Source organism: Rousettus aegyptiacus, unplaced genomic scaffold, assembly GCF_014176215.1.
Source record: "Rousettus aegyptiacus isolate mRouAeg1 unplaced genomic scaffold, mRouAeg1.p scaffold_m13_p_8, whole genome shotgun sequence".
NCBI classification, from domain to species: domain Eukaryota; kingdom Metazoa; phylum Chordata; class Mammalia; order Chiroptera; family Pteropodidae; genus Rousettus; species Rousettus aegyptiacus.
Genome location: NW_023416311.1, coordinates 87,879,757 through 87,899,049, shown reverse-complemented (window position 1 = coordinate 87,899,049; position 19,293 = coordinate 87,879,757). Strand labels below are relative to the sequence as shown.

General features: G+C 40.0%; 1 protein-coding gene across 1 annotated transcript in view; it reads left to right on the top strand.

Annotated features, from left to right (window-relative positions):
* Nucleotides 1-19,293, top strand: part of GHR (growth hormone receptor) — a 214,969-nt gene that overhangs the window by 43,344 nt on the left and 152,332 nt on the right. The gene's annotated exons all lie outside the window — the stretch shown is intronic.

The window sequence follows — 19,293 nt, the reverse complement described above, 5'->3', positions numbered from 1 at the left end:
AGTTTTCGTTTGCCAAGACAGACCATAATAATGTTATGTAAAATACAGCTGGAGTCGGGTGATGGGTTTTCCTTATCTTGCCTACACTGCAGTCATGCTGCAAACCTCCATCATGGTATTTTGGCTGAAGTAGATCTTAGCTGTCTAGAGGTCTACTCACTTGACTACATAATCGACTAGGGACGCCTTTGAAGAGAATGACACCACTGAGCTCTTGGAGGACGGAAAAGTGAATCTTTAAGTTTATTGGAAATATTCTTCACTGCACCAGTGAATAGGTGCTCTAATTTAGCGGTCCCCAATCTTTTTTGGCATCAAGGACAGGTGCTTCTGCAAGAATCTAATGCCTGATAATCTGAGGTGGAGCTGAGGCGGTGATGCTAGTGCAGGGGAGGGGCTGCAAATACAGATGAAACTTCGCTTGATGGCCCGCCACTCACCTCCTGCTGTGCGGCCCGGTTCCTGACAAGCCACCGACTGGCACCAGTCCTCAGCCCTGCTCTAATGGATGCCCAGTAAATGCTTAAGAGAATTTAAGTTCCATAGGACAGCATATATTTAATTCTACTTATCATGGCCAAATTCTTCATAATCTGTAGCTGAACTCTTTTGGGAACTCAAATGTAACAACAGGAACTAAAGGAACATCATGGCCAAGACTGCACCTTAAGGCTTTCTGGCTGACTGTTGGACCTATTGGCAACCATACCCTGGCTGGTTGGAAGTGGTGGGATGGCCTTTTTCAGGGGGACAGAAAAGGAGATACATAAATTCTTGCCTCCTTAGTATTCCTTTTGCTGGGTACTAGTAGCTCAAGAAGTCAATGGAATTCTATTCAAACACTTAATATTCAGAAACTGACTCTCATTATTAAAAGCTTGTTAGGGAAAAAAATATCTAATGCCTTCTTTGTCTAAAACTTCTTAAGTACTATCAAGCAGAGAGTTAGATGATAGATAGATAGATAGATAGATAGATAGATAGATAGATAGATATAGATATAGATAGATAAATAGATGAGATGTGTGTGTGTGTGTGTCTGTAGCAAGCTGATCCTAGAGATTATGAGACAGATATATATATGTATGTATGTATATATATGTATATATGTGTGTGTGTGTGTATAAAACTTGTCTATTTATCTAATATCTTATCTATCTATCGAGAGAGGCAGTATCCAGGAGACACACCAGCTATGTAACTAACCATAGAATCCTAGGGTTAACTCGACACTCTGGAAATTTGCTACGGGGAGCCACAGACATCTCTGTGTACCTTAAAGCACAGTTTAGCATGCATGAGAAGATGAGGGAGAAGGCATTCTGCCTTGAATACAACTTATGTGTAGCAAGCTGATCCTCAGATAGGTTGATGATATTCTCATCCAGAACTTAAAAGTCTAGTGGAGAGTCTTCTTGAAATGTTGGATTTTTATTTCTGTTCATTGTGTTTTATAGATGAGCGACCTGCAGTGAACGTATTCACCTGTACTATAAAAATTCATTAGTTCTCTCTGGTGAGGTGCTTGGCTATCAGAGCCAGACATATGTGTTGGATTTTACATTTCTGATTTAGCATCCTTCTTAGACGATAAAAGCTCCCACGTCTTGGTGTTTCTATTTCTGAATATCTGCCATCTCACTGAGGCAAAATGCCAGCTTATAAATTTTATTGTTTCATAGATATGGAACCAAGTGACATATCTTCCAATTCCTTCTTTTTTTAGGGGGATAGATTACATTATGAGGTATAGCTATTTCTTGAAGTACTTGTTGCTTTTATAGAGAAGAAATAACAAGAAAATAAAATAATAGAAGGAAGGTGTGCCCGTACCACTTTCAGGTCATGCCATCTATCTAATAAATACTTATAGAATGTTCCAGGTACCTCACACGTACTGGGGGATGTGCACACACAAATGGAATGTAGCAGTAAACTGTTTTGAGAGTGATATGATGTGGCTGAAAAGTAAATAGAATTTTTCTTTCCAACCCCTAGAGAGATTCATGAATTATTTATTAGCTAATTTTTCCAAGTTATAAACATCTCACCTGTTGCTTGTCAGCCTAGAGGATTATTAATATTGGTTTCTCTATACATTTTCCTTAGGTAATCTATTCTTCCTGTTTTAATTAAACACAACCCATCTGTCACCATCTCTTCTTTTTCTTCTGAACAGCCTTGCATCACTGCACTATTACCATGAGATTAGAACAAAATACACTGACCTCAAAATTAGCCCAACCCAGACCAGACCTATGGGATAGTAGGTTCATTTGGGTTGGGGTAAAATGCTGTTTGTGCAGATAACTGAAGCTTGTGTACACATGTTCAGATTTCAAGAAGAAACACTTGTAGCAGAGGAAAATTGAAAGCTTTGGCTTGTAGTGGTCTAATGGAGGTGGAGCTCAAGAATCTCAGAGGCATTTAGCTCTACATGTCTTCATTATACAGGGGATTATGTTGCGTATTTTATCTCTTGCTGTGAATTAGTTTTGGAACCATCATCAAAAACTTTCTTGACTATCAAGTTGATCCTATCTGCGCTCACCTTCACTGTGTATACATAGATCCACCCTTGACAGCAGCGCTGTTGACTAAATCGCCAGTAATTCTACTAATTATGTCAAGTAGGGCTTCTCCTTTGTGGATGTCCGTCTTTTTATTTAAGAAAAAGAAAGAAAAAGAAAAAGCTCCCTGTATCTGGCCAGCTGTGATTTAGCCCTTGGTGAAGAGTTGTTATAGGTTGAGCTGGTGCCAGGCTGCTCCTATGAGTCATCTCTTCTCTTGTCAAGACCAGTTGAGGTAATGCAGTTGGAAACCTTTCTGCTTTGCGAAGAGGTGCTTTATGAAGAGGTACTTTGTGTCGGAAGGGGAAATATAAGCAAAAAAATAATTACTAGCCTTTCTAAGCAGAGAATTAGTTCTTTCTGATTAATGAACAATTCTTGCTATTTAAGGTCACAAGTATTGTCAACCAATTCTATATACAAGCCTTCTTCATCATTTCCAGTGACTTGTTCTTCCTTTGAAGGTCGTTTAGCAAACTAGACTAATTATTTATTTTCTTAAAATCTTGTTAAAGACCTAATGTCATGCAGACAATTTAAGACCAGGTATATTAGATACATCTATATCGAGATCTCGGTGTTGTGCCTGATCCTGGGATACCAAATGGAAAATCATGCATTTCATTGTGGGAGTCTAGTTTCTGGAAGTCAAGGCAGTATTATTTAGCTCGTGAAGTTTGTAAGTTTCAGGTATGCCATGTTCAACAGCTGATTATAGCTGTTGAAGGATAGATTGCTTTCAGGAAAATTGGCACCTATAGACGGTTGAATACCCAGATTCAACAGTGTCCTGACAGAACACTCATTTACTCTCATCTGTTGTTTTAATCCCATCATTTTTATCCATAATTTATCCCCCGAGTTGTGATATATATCTCCGTATAGGGCATATTACTTTTCACATTTTATTTTATTCAATATGGTCTCTTCCTAAGTTCATTAATTTCACCTTGTTTCTTTGTCTTGCCAAAACGCAGGGCTCTGTGTCTCAGTGGTGACATTTCAAAACAGCTTTCACTAGATTTGAACTGGGTAATCTATTGTGTCTAGTGTTCTGGCTGGCTTTCAAGGGTATGCAATTTAAAAGAGAAAAAAAAGTTTTTTGAATTATGGATCTTCATGGGAATTTTAATCTAAAATCCTCAGTTTACAGATAAAACACTTGAGGACCACAGTGCTTAAGTGACCATTTAAGGTTGTGCAGTGGATCAGTTGTGGGGCTGGGATTAAAGCCTAGGTCTCTTGGGACAGTGCTTTGAACGTAACACCATGTGGCCTTTCACTCTGTCATGTATGTAGATGTATGCTATTCCTCTCTACTGAGTACTTCTTTTCATCCTCTAGTCCTGAGACTTAAGGGTTTGATTTTCTTCCTCCTCAAACTTTTTACCCTGAGCTTGTCAGAGCATGATGAAGTATTGGCCAGGGGGTAACAGAGCGTTATGCTTCATTGCTATGAGAGTACTTCAGTGCCATTTGAGAAATTCATCCCTTAAGGAATTAAGTCGCAGGTTATCCCAACATCTCCAAGGCTTGTCTTTCAGAAAGAACACTTTACTCCCATACTTCTGTATAAACTCTTCCCTAATGCTTTAAAATATCTGCTGAAAAAGGAAAAAAAAATAATTTATATACATACATATAACATACTGATAACTCTAGAACCTCCTCCTTGCTTGAAGTCTTACTCTTAAATCCTAGTATGTCTCTCCTTCAAACTTTTATAAAACTCATATTGTATAAAATTATCAACATATACCAAAGTAAGCAGAAGAGTATAATGAATCCTCAAATACCCATCACTGAGCTTCGGAGTAATCAACTCATGGCTAATTTTGTGTCTTTTCTGCCCCATCCAACTTTCCTCTCCCATGTTATTTGGAAGCAAATTTTAGACATAATTTCATTTTATTCATTAGTATTTCATTATAAATCTCTACAAGAGAAGCATTTTAGAGATATATTAATATACTATTACACAAATAATTCTTTAAATCATTGAATATTCAGATATCGTTCAAATTGTAATTGTCCCCAAAATGCCATAATTTTTCATAGTTTGTTTATTTTAATCTGGCTGTAAATAATGTCCACATATTGCAAGTGGGTATAATACTTTTAAGTCTCTTAATTTATAGATTCAAAATCGATCTCTGTCTCTCCACAATTTATTTGTTGAAAAAACCGAGTCGTGTATCTTGGAGAGTTTGCTATAGTCTGGGTTTTGCTGATTGCTTACCTATGGCCTTTCACATATTTTTCTGTCCTCTTTAGTTCCTATCAATTGGTAATGCTACCTGATTAAATCATTTCCTTGAGAAATTGAAAAAATACTTATTGACATACACTGGAGGGTGGACGGAGTTGTTGGTGTGAGGTGCCAGTCAGGGCTGGCTTCTTGTATGTGGAGAAGGAAGACAGTGACCTCAGGATAATGTCAAAGTTGAGAGCATGGACTCTGGAGCCATATCGTCTGGGTTCCGGTTCCAGTTTAAGTTCTGTCACTTCTTAGCTGTGTAGCCCTGGGAATATTAATCTCTCTTTGCTTCCGTTGCCTTATCTATTCAATGAGAACATAACAGGACTCACCTCACTGGGTTGTGAGGATCAAAAGCGTCAAAATATGTGTATATAACGTGCTTAGAACATTGGCACGGTGTGCATGCTTCGTAAGTTCTGGCAGTTATTTATGAAAGAAAAGCTAGAGGGGAGCTCAGGATAAAGGGAATAGCAGGAACAAGGGTCCATTCGCGGAGGAGAGCAGCACAGCCACAGAACAGCCGGAAGACCTGCCTTCCTGAAAGCTGTGCCAGGCCCCATGAGCCTCCTCCGACTCTAATTTTCTCTATTGTATTCTCTATTTTTTTCATCTCTCTCCATGTCCCGTCCCACTTGAGCTATTTTCATCATGCGAACACTTTGCGTCTGAGTAAGAAGAAGGCAAAGCAGAGACACCGATGCCACGTGGTGTTGGGGTCAAGAGTGAGGGAGTCTCAGATGTATGGAGGACATCTGTTTGGACCTTCTCTGTTCTAGTGCTGCCTGAAGCTCATATCCCTGCCTCCTGTTCTGCTTTTGTGCTTAAAGGATCAAAGGCTGAAATTCTCATTGGTATTTCCCATTCATTCTTAGAGTACCTTAACTTTCATGTGGAACCCTCATGCTGTGGTCCACAGATTATTTTATTTACTTAAATTTATTTATTTAACCTTTTAATGTAATCAGGTTGTATTCTCTGCCTTTCCTTGCTTATCAAAATTTGCATTAATCCTTGAATGTGTTGAGTCTTAGGAACTGTTGAGCACTGTTTCTAATGTTGTAGGAAAGCCTGCCTCTCCCATTTCCTTCATTTTTCTCTGTTGGTTTTCACTTCAAGCCCTCTGTTTTGTTTCATGGTAATATTATTGTTTATTACTGAATGTTTCTTTTTTGCTTTTGCATGGTCCCCAATGTCCTTTAAAGCAGAGATTGCCAGACTTCGGGCCACCTGTTTTTGTAAATACGATTGAACTGGAACACAACCACACCCATTTCTTTAGGTATTGTCAGTATTAAGGGCTACTTTCTCACTATCACAGTAGAGCTGGGTAGCTGCAACACAGACCTGTGGGCCACAAAGCCTAAGATATTTACTCTCTGGCCCTTTACAGTAAAAGTTCGCCAATTTCTACTTTAAAAAGAAGGAACTTATCAGAGTCACATGATGTCAAAGAGCTACTACCTAGGAAAGAGAAATTATGGAATTCTGATTTTCTTAAAAAGAAGAAAATATTAGAAAAGAGCCCCCTATTCACAGGTGACATGCGTGCACACAGGTATCAAAGTAATGTGTGTGCTTGTAAACCGGAGGAAGGAATCGCAGGTCTTTTCTTTGTGTCGAGGTCTCTAGGCCCTGAAGTCATACAAAGGATCGCTCTTCCTCTTTGCTTTCCCTTTTTGCCATAATTTTCCTGGAGGATGAATGTGTTGAGCTGTCACAGGATTTGGGATGCTTCCTAATGTTTGGTTTATTCCATATGTTCTTAGGTTCCCTACTGAGCAGAGCCACACTTTGTGCTTCAGCCTGGCTGGTCCCAGTCAGCTTCTTACCTTGGGCTCCTACTGCTCAGCTTGAAGGGAATCTCTTTCATTTGCCCAGAGCCTTGTTTATACTCCATAGCATCTGTGCCAGTTGACACCAGTCAAAAACCACTTTAGACAGAGGCCTGTTTTAAGTGTTAGGTAGTAGCGGTTAAGTCTGGCTTACTTTCCTCTTGAGTCTGGAGATCTAATTGGAAGGGAGAAAGAATTGATTTATTTGTTGATTTGAATTGATAGGTGTTTATCCGTCATTCCGAGGCAATTTTGCATTTAAATCCCCATGAAAACACTGCAAGGGAGGCAATATCATACTTCAGGAAACAGACTCAAAAATTAAGTAAATTGCAAAGTTCCCATGCTATATGTATTCTAGGCTCTATCAGCATCAGGAGCTTCCTCTAGCTTTCTGTTCCAGAATCCTTACCCTGTTGCCCTCTTCCTCATGCTCACAAAATGGCTGCAGGAGATCCAGGCACCATGTTTCCAGGCAAGAAGAAGGTGAAGAGTGGAGGACAATAGGTAAATAGATAAGCCTGCTGTGTTGGTCCTCCTAAAGTCCTGTTTAGTGACTTCAGCTTACATTTCATTAGACAGCATCATAGGGCCACCCCTTGATGCAAGAGAGCATGGAAAATGTGGAATTGTTTGTTTGTTTTAAGCTGGGCACATGACCACCCTCATAAAAATGTGTTCTGCAAGCACAGAAGTAGGGGAGAATTGGTACTCAATAGGCAACTTACTATTTTTCAAGAGGCCATTCTGATGCACAGAAAGATTGAAAATCTTTGGTCTAAACTCTTAAGGATCTTGCTTTTTTTCATTTCACATGAATTTGGTAGAATAATGGTTAGTATCCTTCTCCAGTCTCCTGGTGCAGGACAGAGATCTGACAGAATGGTTTCCTTCTGGCCTTGCCTGGTAAAACAAGGCACATACCAGTAAGGAGTGCTGACTGCTTGATGTCCTTAGTCAAATGTGGGGAAGGGCGATGACATCCATGTCTCCTGGCTGTGTATTGGCAACAGGTATCTCTGCAGACCAGCCAGCAATTCCTTTGGTAAGGGCACGGAAGGCCACTAGGAGCTAGTGGATCACATCAGCTTGATCGAGTCGAATGTAGCCTGTACTGGAGTGCTAGCTGGGTAGGGGAGTTTCCAACACCTACCAGTTGACTACTGCTGAGTAAGCAGTAACTTTTATCCTCCAGCTGCCATTCCCTGTGGCTATTTGTTGATTACCCACAAGCTCCAGGCCTGGGTGAGGCCTGCTGTAGTGTAAGGAGAAGCAATAGTAGTGATGCCTCCAAAATGTAAACACTAATGGGCGCAGTTTTCACCCTGGTAAGGAAGTACTGTAAGTATCTGAGTTATCAGATGTCTGAATCCTTGCCCCACACCTGGCCACCCACAACAAAGTTGTATTTTTTTCCTGCCAGTCATAGAGCCTCAAGAGAATAGTGTGTCCTAAAAAAAAAAAAAAAAAAAAAAATCCAAGCATTTCAGCCTGCAAAGGAAAACAGAATCCACCTTGTTTGGTCACCTGAAGGCAACAATCGGTGTAAGAGAGCTGGACTTGCTTTTTGTTGTTCTGCAAAAGGGGCTAAAACTTAGTTGAACCACTGTGACTGGACCTTTTTGGGGAAGAGAAGGGAGGGGATTTTAACATAAAATGCCAAAAGTATAACATACTTCAGAGGTCACAAACACAGAAAGCCTATAGTGTCTTGGCAGGTAAGGTAAATATGTGAAATGAACCTGTTGCACACAGGCGAGAATGTGTCCCTTCTAGAGAAATTGTTACCACAGAAGAATGCTGGTTCTAAGTCCTCCCTCCCTTTCTTTTCTCCCTCCCTCCCCTCTCTAGACCTGGGCTTCTGAATCTTAGCACTATTGACATTTTGGTCAGATAATTCTTTCTTGTAAGGGCTGCCACTCACATCGTAGGATATCGAGCAGCATCCCTGCTCCCTACCCACTATTTGCCAGGTACACCCCTCCCCCAAACTGTGACAACCAAAAGTTATCCCTGACATAGCCCAATGCCACCTCAGGAAGAATATCTTCCTGGTTGAGAACTACTGCTCCAGAAGAAAAACAGCCAGATTTGTGAACAGAACAGTTTTGTGGAAAGTGTTTTTGTTTTTTGTTTTGTTTTGTTTTGTTTTTGACCAAAAAAAAAAAAAAGCCCTACAGATGGATAAGTTTTGAAAATCAGCTTATCTGCAAGCCATACTGACGAAGTGCTTAAAGAAAGATCCCGTAACCACATGCTTGGCAAATGGGTAGTTTTGCTAAGCTTCAGAGCTGCTTTTCCATGGGTTGTTTTAATGGCTATCAAACTAACCAGTCTAGAAGGGTGGGTCACTATCATCATCCATATAACCCTTAAAGTATTTGTCCAGGCTTCTTCCAAACAGGAAGGATGCTTGTCCGTGGGAACTGGCATATAAAAACTCAGCAGGTGGGAGCAAGAGAAGGACCTCAGAGATCTTTAAGTCCGCTTCTCATGTTTCACAGGGCAAGACAGTGAGGTCTTGAGAGTATAGTTTGCAGCACAATTTGTGATAAACCTCAGTGATTCAGACTCTAGCCCGAAATTTTCAACAGCATGGGTACAGAATTGTTATTGAGTAAAATGTTAAAATTACACTGTTATTGCAATTTTCAAGGTTTTAGGAATAAGAGAAACCAGAGGCAAAATTTAAAATGTTTTTTTCAACCGAAGGTTCAAAAAATTAAAGGTACCATCAATGTGCCTTTTGCTTCAGGAGCCAGAAACTTAGACTCGTTTGCTCTTTATAATGCATGTTTGTATAATGTCAACGAATTGTGAAGAGTAGATTTCCATTAATTTTTCTTATGTCTATAAATAATTTGGAACTTGAAAGGAATAATGGTTCATAATTGATTTGTCCTTAATTCAGACCAAATAGTCTCACTGTCTCTCTTCTCATCTCTATACAGCTTATCATCTTCACCTCAGTTCATGATTTTAAAATAGGGTGATGTGAAGGAATTCATCCCATTGGTATAGAATACCCATTCCTGTATCCATTTATTTCACTAATTGGAAGAAACCACTAATTGTATATTTTATTAATTTTTAAATATTTAAAAAATATATAGCATTTACATTTTCTCCATGCGGTCAGTTCCTGACCTAAAGGAGAAAAAGCAAGGCAGGAAAATGATCAAATTCAAATGGTGTTCAAGTGGAGCATGAGAACATCACTGAAAGGCAGGCACAGCATGTTCCGGTATGCATAGGTTTTGATTACAAGGTGTACTCTTGCTGCTTGGTGAAGTGCCTCAGGCTCTGTCTGACTTGACTTTGTATTACCAGGGTCTCTGAAACAGAACTCTCCAGACTCAAGTATCGATCTAATTTTTCTCCCACCGTGTTTTAAATATTTCCTGTGCCCAAGCTTCTGAGCAATAAAAGGAAAGCTTCCTACTGTGACGTGGTATAAAGCTTATTGAAAGACTTCAGGAAGTGCCTTTGAACTTGTTTTGGACTTAGAGAGTGATCTCATTCAGAAATAGGTACAGTGTCAAAATATGGAACATGCTAGTAAAATAAGCACATGATTCACTTAAAAAAAACTTTTGGGGGACACAGAGATACGATCCATTGTAGATTTCATGGAGAGAAACAGTTGAAAGAGATGTGGTATTGTTTACCTAAAATGTGGTAGACCACACTGTCACCTTTGGCAATGACGTGAAATGAAGAATCCCTTTAAAGAGTGTTAATGCATTTAACAAGTATTTATTAGAACCTGTATGAGCCAGTCACTGCTATAAGTGGTAGAGATTCCACAATGAACACAATGAAGTCCTTTTTTGCATTTAATTAAGAGGCAGTCAGTAAATAAATGTGTTGTATGTCATGTGGATGTTTTTCCATGGGGAAAATCTAAGCAGGATAAGGGGAACAGTGGAGTGGATTGGGCCGAGGAATTAGTATTTTACACGCGATAGTCAGGGAATGCTTCTCTAAGAATGTGACATTTGCTCAGAGAACTGAAGGAAATAAAACAGCCTTATGGATATCTACAGGAAGATAACAGCAATTGTTATAAATGTTCCAACAGGAAATTTATTAGGATTCAGAGCATCAGGCCTGTAAGTGTTTAAAGGCGGTGGGGTATTAGTAGAGGGGGAGCTTTGGAAAAGCATTAAGTATCCATTAAACGTATACACTGAATGTATACACAGCATGGATTGGACAGACCATAACAATGGATTATGTGCTTGTAACTTCTTACATGGTTTTAAATGTGAGACCCATAGCCCTATTACATATCATGGTCTTTTGTTTTAGTTGAATTTTAATAAATATGGGATTGTCTTTCATTAGAGTTACCCTGCAAAGTTAAGGCTAACTCAGAGAGCAGTAATTTGTATACATTGCCCGGGCTGGGTGATGTTTTTAATCTGGGTTCATAAGCAATACAACCAAATCATGGCTGACTGGGCCCTAGTACAATGCACTAGATTCTGTGCCCAATTTTTAATGGGAAGAGAGAGCTTGCTGGGCCAGGCAGGAGGGAAGAAGGGTGCAGTTTCAAGGAGGAAATAGGTAAAGATCCCCTGTTACCTGACTTTATACCCCTCAGACAACCATCCTGCTCCAGTCTGCAGTATGAGCACTGCATTCTTGTTTTTTTTTTTTTTTAACTTATTATTTTTATTTATTTGTTTGTTTATTTTGCATTCTTCTAAGTTAAGACATCTTATTCAGGCCAGGGCAAGGATGTAAGGACTTCAGTCACAGCACCTTCCCAAGAGAATCTTAGGAAATTCTTCCCTTATATTCTGGGTCTCTTTGTTATCTCAAGAGGGACGTCATTTTCTTTAAATGTGAAAAAGAAAAGAGGCATTAGCTAGCGCTGCCCTTTTCAGCTTCAGAATTGCTTCAGGTTCTTGAATGCCTGACATTAAACAGGGTCACATGTACCAGTTGGAAGTGGCTTCTCTGTTCTCAAGGACAGTCAGATTTCACCTACACCCTGTCGGGCTTGCCCTGCCTCGGGGGTTGTTGAGCATGCATGTTGGGAGTTGCAGATTGTTAAAGTAGGACTGGCATAGAACCAGCAGAGAGAATATGCTAGAACTCTACTTTTTAGAACTGAGGAAAACTTCTGTTCAGGCCCAGTCCTTGGACTGATGAATCAAGAGCGATTAAAGAAGCAAGGATGCATTTTTTGAACACGGATGGTATCCAGGTACAAGTCATCACTTGAGCAGTTTTGTCCATAATTTGTTTGTTCCAAGTGCTTCAGTGTTTATGGTTTTTCACTTTTACAAGTCTTTTTTTTTTTTAATGCTGTCTTGCATCAGCAAACATTTTCTGAGCATCTACCCAGGCCCCAGTCCTGTGCCATGCATGTTCAAAAGAAATAGGTAGCATTGTCCTTGTGCTTGTGGAATTAATAGTTTTGTTTAAAAGATAAGATGTCCAGCAATAGAACAGTCCCAGGAGGAGTAAATGAGAAGTCAAGTAGGAGGCATTAGCTCAGTGGGAAAAGTCCAGGCTTTGGAGTCAGGTAGACCTGGGTTTGAATCAGACCAAGAGTGTGCCTTTGTGAGATTCACTTATCCTGTATGGGCCTGAGCTTCCTCTTCTGTAAGATCAGGTAATAGTACCTAGTACGCTGTCTCATTGGATTGCTGTGATGACTCGATATAACACATAAAGCAGTTTTTACAGTGCCTGGCCTGTTGTTGTTGTTGTTATTGTTATTATTATTATTATTATTAATCAAATAGATCTAGGTTCTAGTTTTGATTCTGCAATTATTTAGAGTACTTCAATAGGTCTCTTAACTTTATCTCACCATCTGTGCAGATTATCTATAAAGCACAGAAAACAGTCTCTCTACAACATGCTTTACCTCCAAAATTCCATGGTATTTTGAATTGTAATGTGTTTGAGCAAAAACCTCAGTGGATGCTTCCTAATACTAATACTAATGCTAATTATAAAACATCAGTATTTACTGAGGACTTACAATACACTCGATGAGATGGATAACCTTGTCCTGTTTCCTAGATTCTAAGTTATATTTTATCCAGTTTGATATTTCTGAAGTCGGGTTACATTATATAATTGATAAAGTATATTTAATGTGGTGATGCTTTTCTTTTTACTTTTTCAAAAGCCATTTCTAAGTGAGAGAGGAATTTTATAACTGATGGTATCTTTGAAGCAAGGGAAGTGAATAGTTTTTTCTATATTTTAAATGATGAAACTGGTGCTTAGAAAGGTTAATTTACATGCTCAAGATCAATGAAGTAACTAAGGCAAAGCCAGAATTTGAACTGATATTTGTGTGGTGTTGCTCACTGTAACATATTTCTTAGGAGCAAAGGTTTAAAAAGTTGCCAACATATGGGCCTTTGTTTACTTCATCTTCCATAGAAAGGTATTGTTGATCCATTACTAGATTGAACTGTAGATTGCCGATTTATTAATTCCTCAGAAAAAATACAGTTTTAGTCTTCCCAGCCAGACTCTATAGAGTGTGTACCTTGTGCAGTGCCGTGTCCGTGGCTGATGTTGACATCACTGGTGAGGTCGGTCAGTCTGAAAGTTATTTTCCTTAAGACGGAACTTGCTAAACTCATAGATTTTCTTTAGAAATTTTATCCTAACCTGAGTTTATTTGAGTAATAAAAGCAGATTTTTCCCTAGACTTTCAAGATCCTTGGTTCTTAGAAGGAAATAGGGATATAGTCATTAACAGTTGATTATTAAGCAAAATTCATTGAAAATTAACAGTAGTATTCTTTGACCTCGGTCTTTATAGCTAAAGTAATCTTGGGTAAATATAAGATTGTGTTACTAATCTTTTGACATTTAGCACAAATTAGCTATCGAAGGGGCCAGTTGTTAATGTTGAAAACTTTTTTGAAGTATATTAATATTCTCATTTCCTGTGTATTTCTTTCTCTGAAGAAAGAATCTTAGGACCTGTTTTTAGAACCTCTCAAACAGTCTTATAACTACCTGATTAATCATCTATGATATTACATCAGCCCTGTCATTAAAATAACTAGTTTCGAGGTTACAATTAATAGAAAAAGATTTCAGCAGTCTTTTGGAACATTGTCAAAACATAGGTGACCGCTAGCCTTTGTAAGTGTCCTTTGTCTAGGGAAGTGAAACTTTTATTGAAAAAAGCTATTCGCAGACTTGGTTTCCTTTTAAGTCATTCTGAATTTCTTAAAGTAAAGGGTTCTGTTTCTGCTTTAAACAAGACATAGGTGATAGCATATTGACCTAGAATGAATGAGTGAGTGAGCGAACGAACACATGAAAGAACAAATGAACATATTGCATATGTTTGCGATTTGCCTTTCCTTCCTCTGGTCTAGCAGCTTCAGCACCAAAGTGCAGTTACACGTGGTGGAATTTGAAATGGTGTGTCAGTCAGGGTCCTGGCAAGAAACAGAGTCCAACTTAGGAGTTTCAAGAGATCTTAATGAAGGAGAGATGTACACAATTGTGGGTAGGATTAAAGTCTCCAACTTTATCTCTCTTCCCCACACGGTGGAAGGCACGTGGACTCGAGTGACAGGTGAGGCTGTTTGCACCCCTAGACCTGGAGCAACAGTGGGAGGAAGCAGTGTCACTGTGGCTCTTGGAGAGCAGGAGCCACAGAAGAAAGGCTACAAGACGGAGGCGAGTCCTGTGACCTAGGCTCTGCCCCGTCATGGGTACTGTTGGGAAGTAATTTCCAACCTCTTTTAATCTGCTAATCTCCATTATTTAAACCCAATAGAAAGTCAGCCAGCAAGGGAGCCTAGAGATTCATCCCACAGCAGTCAAACCTCCTGGGTATAGGAGGAGAGAAAAATAGAGAATGGATCTGCTGGGGGAGGAGGCCCAAACAGAATAACCAGCCCAGATAGGAAATGCTGTTTTAGAACCTGAAAGAATGGTGTATTCAAGTTGCCAAGAAAGAATGGTATACTCAAGGAATCCAGGGCCCTGATCACATTTGATCTTGAGTTAGCACCTACTTTCCGAACCTTCCAAATTCACTCGTAACACAGCAGCCAGAATCGCTCGTTGGTTCAGCCTGTACTGGTCTCATCACTCAGGTCCACATGTGGTGAGAGACTGAAAGGATTGATCCTCTGGCTCACTGATGGGAGAAGGTACAAAGAGAAAAAACTAAAGAACAAAGTCATTGAGAATCTCTTCAGGAGGTATAATAACTAGGGATAGAATAAGAGTAATAAGGAAGCCTGCTGGCGGCATGTGCATGAAAATGATTTGCACATGATTTCATAGCTAAATGGTAATGTTTTGTCACACACTCCTGCCAGCCTCCACGCTCTTCTAGAGCCCTCATTTGAGAGCAGGGTTGGTTATTACACATAATAAACCTCAAGAGATAATTACTGTCGGAATTAATGTTAATATTACATAGCTTACCCATCTCCCAACAGGAAGTTTGTGTTTAATGTTACTTTTGCTCACCGGCTTGAAAGGGAAAGAAGATTTTTTTTAAAAAAAGAGGGAAAGATATCACTATGTGATGACATGTGTATCCATTGCTTTTCATTTGCTATAGGGCAGTTACTTCAAGTCTATATTGGTTAACTCTCCATTTGCTGCTGACAAGAAGTAAATGTCCTTACTACGCACTATATCCCATGGTTCATGTCTTAGTCCTTTTGGGCTGCTATAACAAAATACTGGAGGCTGGGTAGCTTATAAACAACAGAAATTTATTGCCCACAGTTCTGGAAGCTAGACCTCTGAGATCTGGGTGCCAGCATGGTTGGGTAGGAGCCCTCTTCTGGGTCACAGACTTCTCATCGTGTCCTCACATGGTGGAAGGGGCTAGGGAACTCTGTGGAGTCATGTTTGTAAAATCTCTAATGCCATTCATGAGGGCTCCTTTTTACTGACACAATCACCTCCCAAAGGCCCCAAGTACTAATACCATCATCTTTGGGTGTTAGAATTTCGACATATGAATTTGGGGGAATACAAACATGGAAACCATTGCAGGTCATTATTGTAATCTTGTATACTTCCCTTGCTTCATCATACTTTTCTCCCGGTAAAATTCCAACCCAGATCACATCCAGCTCTTTACCTACACCATTTCTGTACCTGAAAGCAAAGTGACACTGGAGACAACGTACAACATGCTGACTGGTTTCACTTTGAATTCATAGCCACGAACCTCGCTGAGCCCTCAGTGAGGGTTGGCAATGCCCCCGTACTTCCCTACTCTTCTAACTGTTTCACACCTTGTCCTCGCCCTTCAAGCCTGTAACGCTTATTTCCCCTTATTTCCCGCATCCTACCTCTGTGCAGATAATCTTTCTTCCTATTCTACTGCAAAACAAAACAAAACAAAACAAAACAAAACAAACAAACACACCAAAGGTCAGCAAGAGAATCCACAAGCTCCCACCACATCTACTCAGCTCTCGGAATCAGTGTCCTCCTCTGATCAAAGGGTTTCCAAGACAAATCCCTCTACTCACCACGCCGCGTGCTTTCCCTCTTGCCTCCGCTCAGCGGTGTTCTCACAGCAGTTCTCCTCTCTTGCATTATCTGTTTTCTCTCTCCATTGGATCATTCCAGTCATCATAAAAATATGCTATCATATCCAATATTATTAGAAAATAAGCATAAAATTGTTGATCCTGTGTCATTTTTTATCCACTACTTCGTTACTTTTAAATCTCCTCTTTTCAGCAAAACTACTTGGGACCGTTGTCTGTAATCCACTGATTATGGTGAGGTAGCAGATCGAAACTGGGCTTGGCCCCCGGGGCCGTTGCTCACCTAATCTGCTTGCTTAATTCGGCAGCAAATCCTCAATCTTCATCTTCTTTGACCTGTTTAATCACCCACCCTTCTCTACTGGGTCTCTAGGATACCACACTTTCCTGATTTTCCTTGCACTTCATAGGTCTCCCTTGTAAGTTCTCTTTGCTGGTTCTGCCTATCACCCCAACCTCTAACTATTAGAATGACCCAGGAACCAGGCCTCAGACCTTTTTTTTTGGTTCCCTTTTAGCACCATAAGCACCTGCTACTCTAGAAATCTAAGCTTATGTGCTAAGAATTAAAAATTAAGTCCACAGGCTTTGTAGATATTAGCTTGTGCTGTAGCTACTAGCAGGTTGCTGAAAATCAATATTTGGTGGGAATATAAATACATTTACTCTTGTGGCTGTAAATAATATGTAGACACTGAAAACTTCTAAATTAATCCCCCTCTGAGCTCTGGACATGTCTATTCAACTACTTAGTTGAAATCTCCACTTGATGCTTTATCGACACTCAAAATTGACCTTACCAAAATTGAATTGATTACCCTTAATTGGATCATCCTTCAGGCATGTCCATCTCAGTTGGTGGCACCTCCATCATTCAGCTGCTTAGACTGAAAAATATTGGAGTCATCTTAACTCCTTTCTTTTCCTAATTTCCCAAAGCCAGTTCATGAGCAAATCCTAACCTTTGCACCACTTCCACTGCTACCTTCCTAGTCCGAGCCACTATCCTCTCTCACCTGGATTATTGTAAAGACCCCTAACTGATCTGTCTGCTTCTGCACTTGCTCATTCTCTCTCACCCCACCCCATCCCCATCAGTTTATTTTCTGCACATCATATAATCTCGTGCCTCTGCTCAGTGCCCTCTAGTGCTTTCTCATTTCACAGTGGCCCATAAGACCCTTCATGATTTGGTTCCCTGTAATCCTTGACTTCACTTGGACAGGCACGTTTGCTCTAACACTGTATATGTGTCCTGTAAAACTTGTGTTCTGCAAAATGTAGTCTAAAAATAATAGGGCTTATAAGAAAATTGAGATTAGAACTTTAAAACTTCAGCACTATTCAAAGCAATCATGGATACCTTGGGAGAGCTTGAGAAGGAGATGCATTTCCGGGAAACCAGCTGTGGTTCATGTGCTCATTTTTAATTCTCTCGAATGGAGAATTCACTCCAGCCCATGCAGCAGTCAACCTGAGGGCTTTGTCTTGTCCTGTTAGGGTTAAAATTTTAGTCTTGCTGTTCTGGCTCCTTTTGCCAAAGAAAAATCTTGTTTCCATGTTATACCAATATTATCCTACTATTTACCAATAGCCTATGAGCTAACTGCTGTTATTAGAAACACATGTTGTAATAGAACAGCCTGTCCTCCCTTACTGTCATCTTGGCTGTTTCTCAGATGTGTCAGGCAAGCACCTACCTTGAGCCTTTTGCACTTGCTCTTCTCCCCCCTTGGCGTGCTCCCTCCAGAAATCCTCTTGGGTGTCTTCATCTCTTTCACATCTTTATTCATATTTTTCCTTGAGAACGTCAGCTTTTCTGACAGCCCATTTAGAAGTACAACACTCTCACCCCCCTGCAGACATTCTCTCCTGTTTGTCATTCATTGCATATTTTTCTTGGTAGTACTTATTGTCATCTGATACATATATTACTCATTTATTGCCTGACCCACATCCATGAGTATATAAGCCCTGGGAAGCAAGGATTGTGGGCGTTGTGTTACATTCGCTTCCTTTGTTTTTCTCTGCTGTATCTTCAGTGCCAGGAACATGATCCAGTACGTGCACAGCATTTCATCAATATTTGTTAACAAATGACTAAATGAAACTCAGACTTCTTTAGAATATATCTGAATTTCTTTCTTACTTACAGAATAGTCTATCTGCCTTTATTTCTTCTCTGATTTTGTTGATGTGTCTGTGTGTGTGTGTGACAGAGAGGATGGCTTCCTCAAGCCTGGTTTTATATTTTCTTTGGTATGCATCAGACTTGAATGCATGTTCTTCCATACCTACCACCCAGTCCCTGGGGATGTTCAAACTTTCAAATCTTTCATATTTTAGTAATTTATTATAAAAGGTGTTCTGGAAAAAATTCTGATGCAGGTCGTGCATTATCTTTTTGTACCCCTCTACTAACATAAGCACTCCTTGTTCCCTAGTAGTTTGCCAAAAAATCAAATTTTTATGAAAATTTGAATACATTGCCTCTGTACCCACTACCAGTTTTGATGTATGGTCAAAAAAAAAAAAAGGTCATTCCAGTACTCTACAGTGGTGGCCATGGTGCAGTTTTATGCTGGTGTTACAAAAGGACAGGGACATGGTGATGAGAACACCTTGGGGGAGGGGTGTGTGGTAAGTACAGAGATTCTTGATGCAGAGAATGGTGGGGGGGTGGGTCAAGGAATCAGTATGCTAAAAGGCACATAAATGGAGAGGTTTCTGGTGGATTTGTTACTGGGACCCCAATGTTTGAGTTTGTCTTCCTGGTTAAAAGATATGCACGAGCAGGAGTTTGCAGTTTAATATAAAATTGGCCAATCTGGAGTAAAGAAGCTGAATACTTTAAAAACTCGGCTTCCTGATAGCATATAGGTTACAGATTCTGTAGGGCAAAATCCCAAGACACCATGGCTTTGGGGATTCGGAGTTGTGCTGGGAGCTGATTGGTCTGAGGTGAGGTAAAGGCAATGAACTATTTCTTCAGGTCCGAGGACACTTCTGAGGTCTGTTCTGGTGTCCCTCTGGTCTCCCGGGAACCAGGGGGTTTTACCTTAGGGCTCAGAAGCTGAAACCTAACAGATCAAGATGTTATCTTTAGCCTG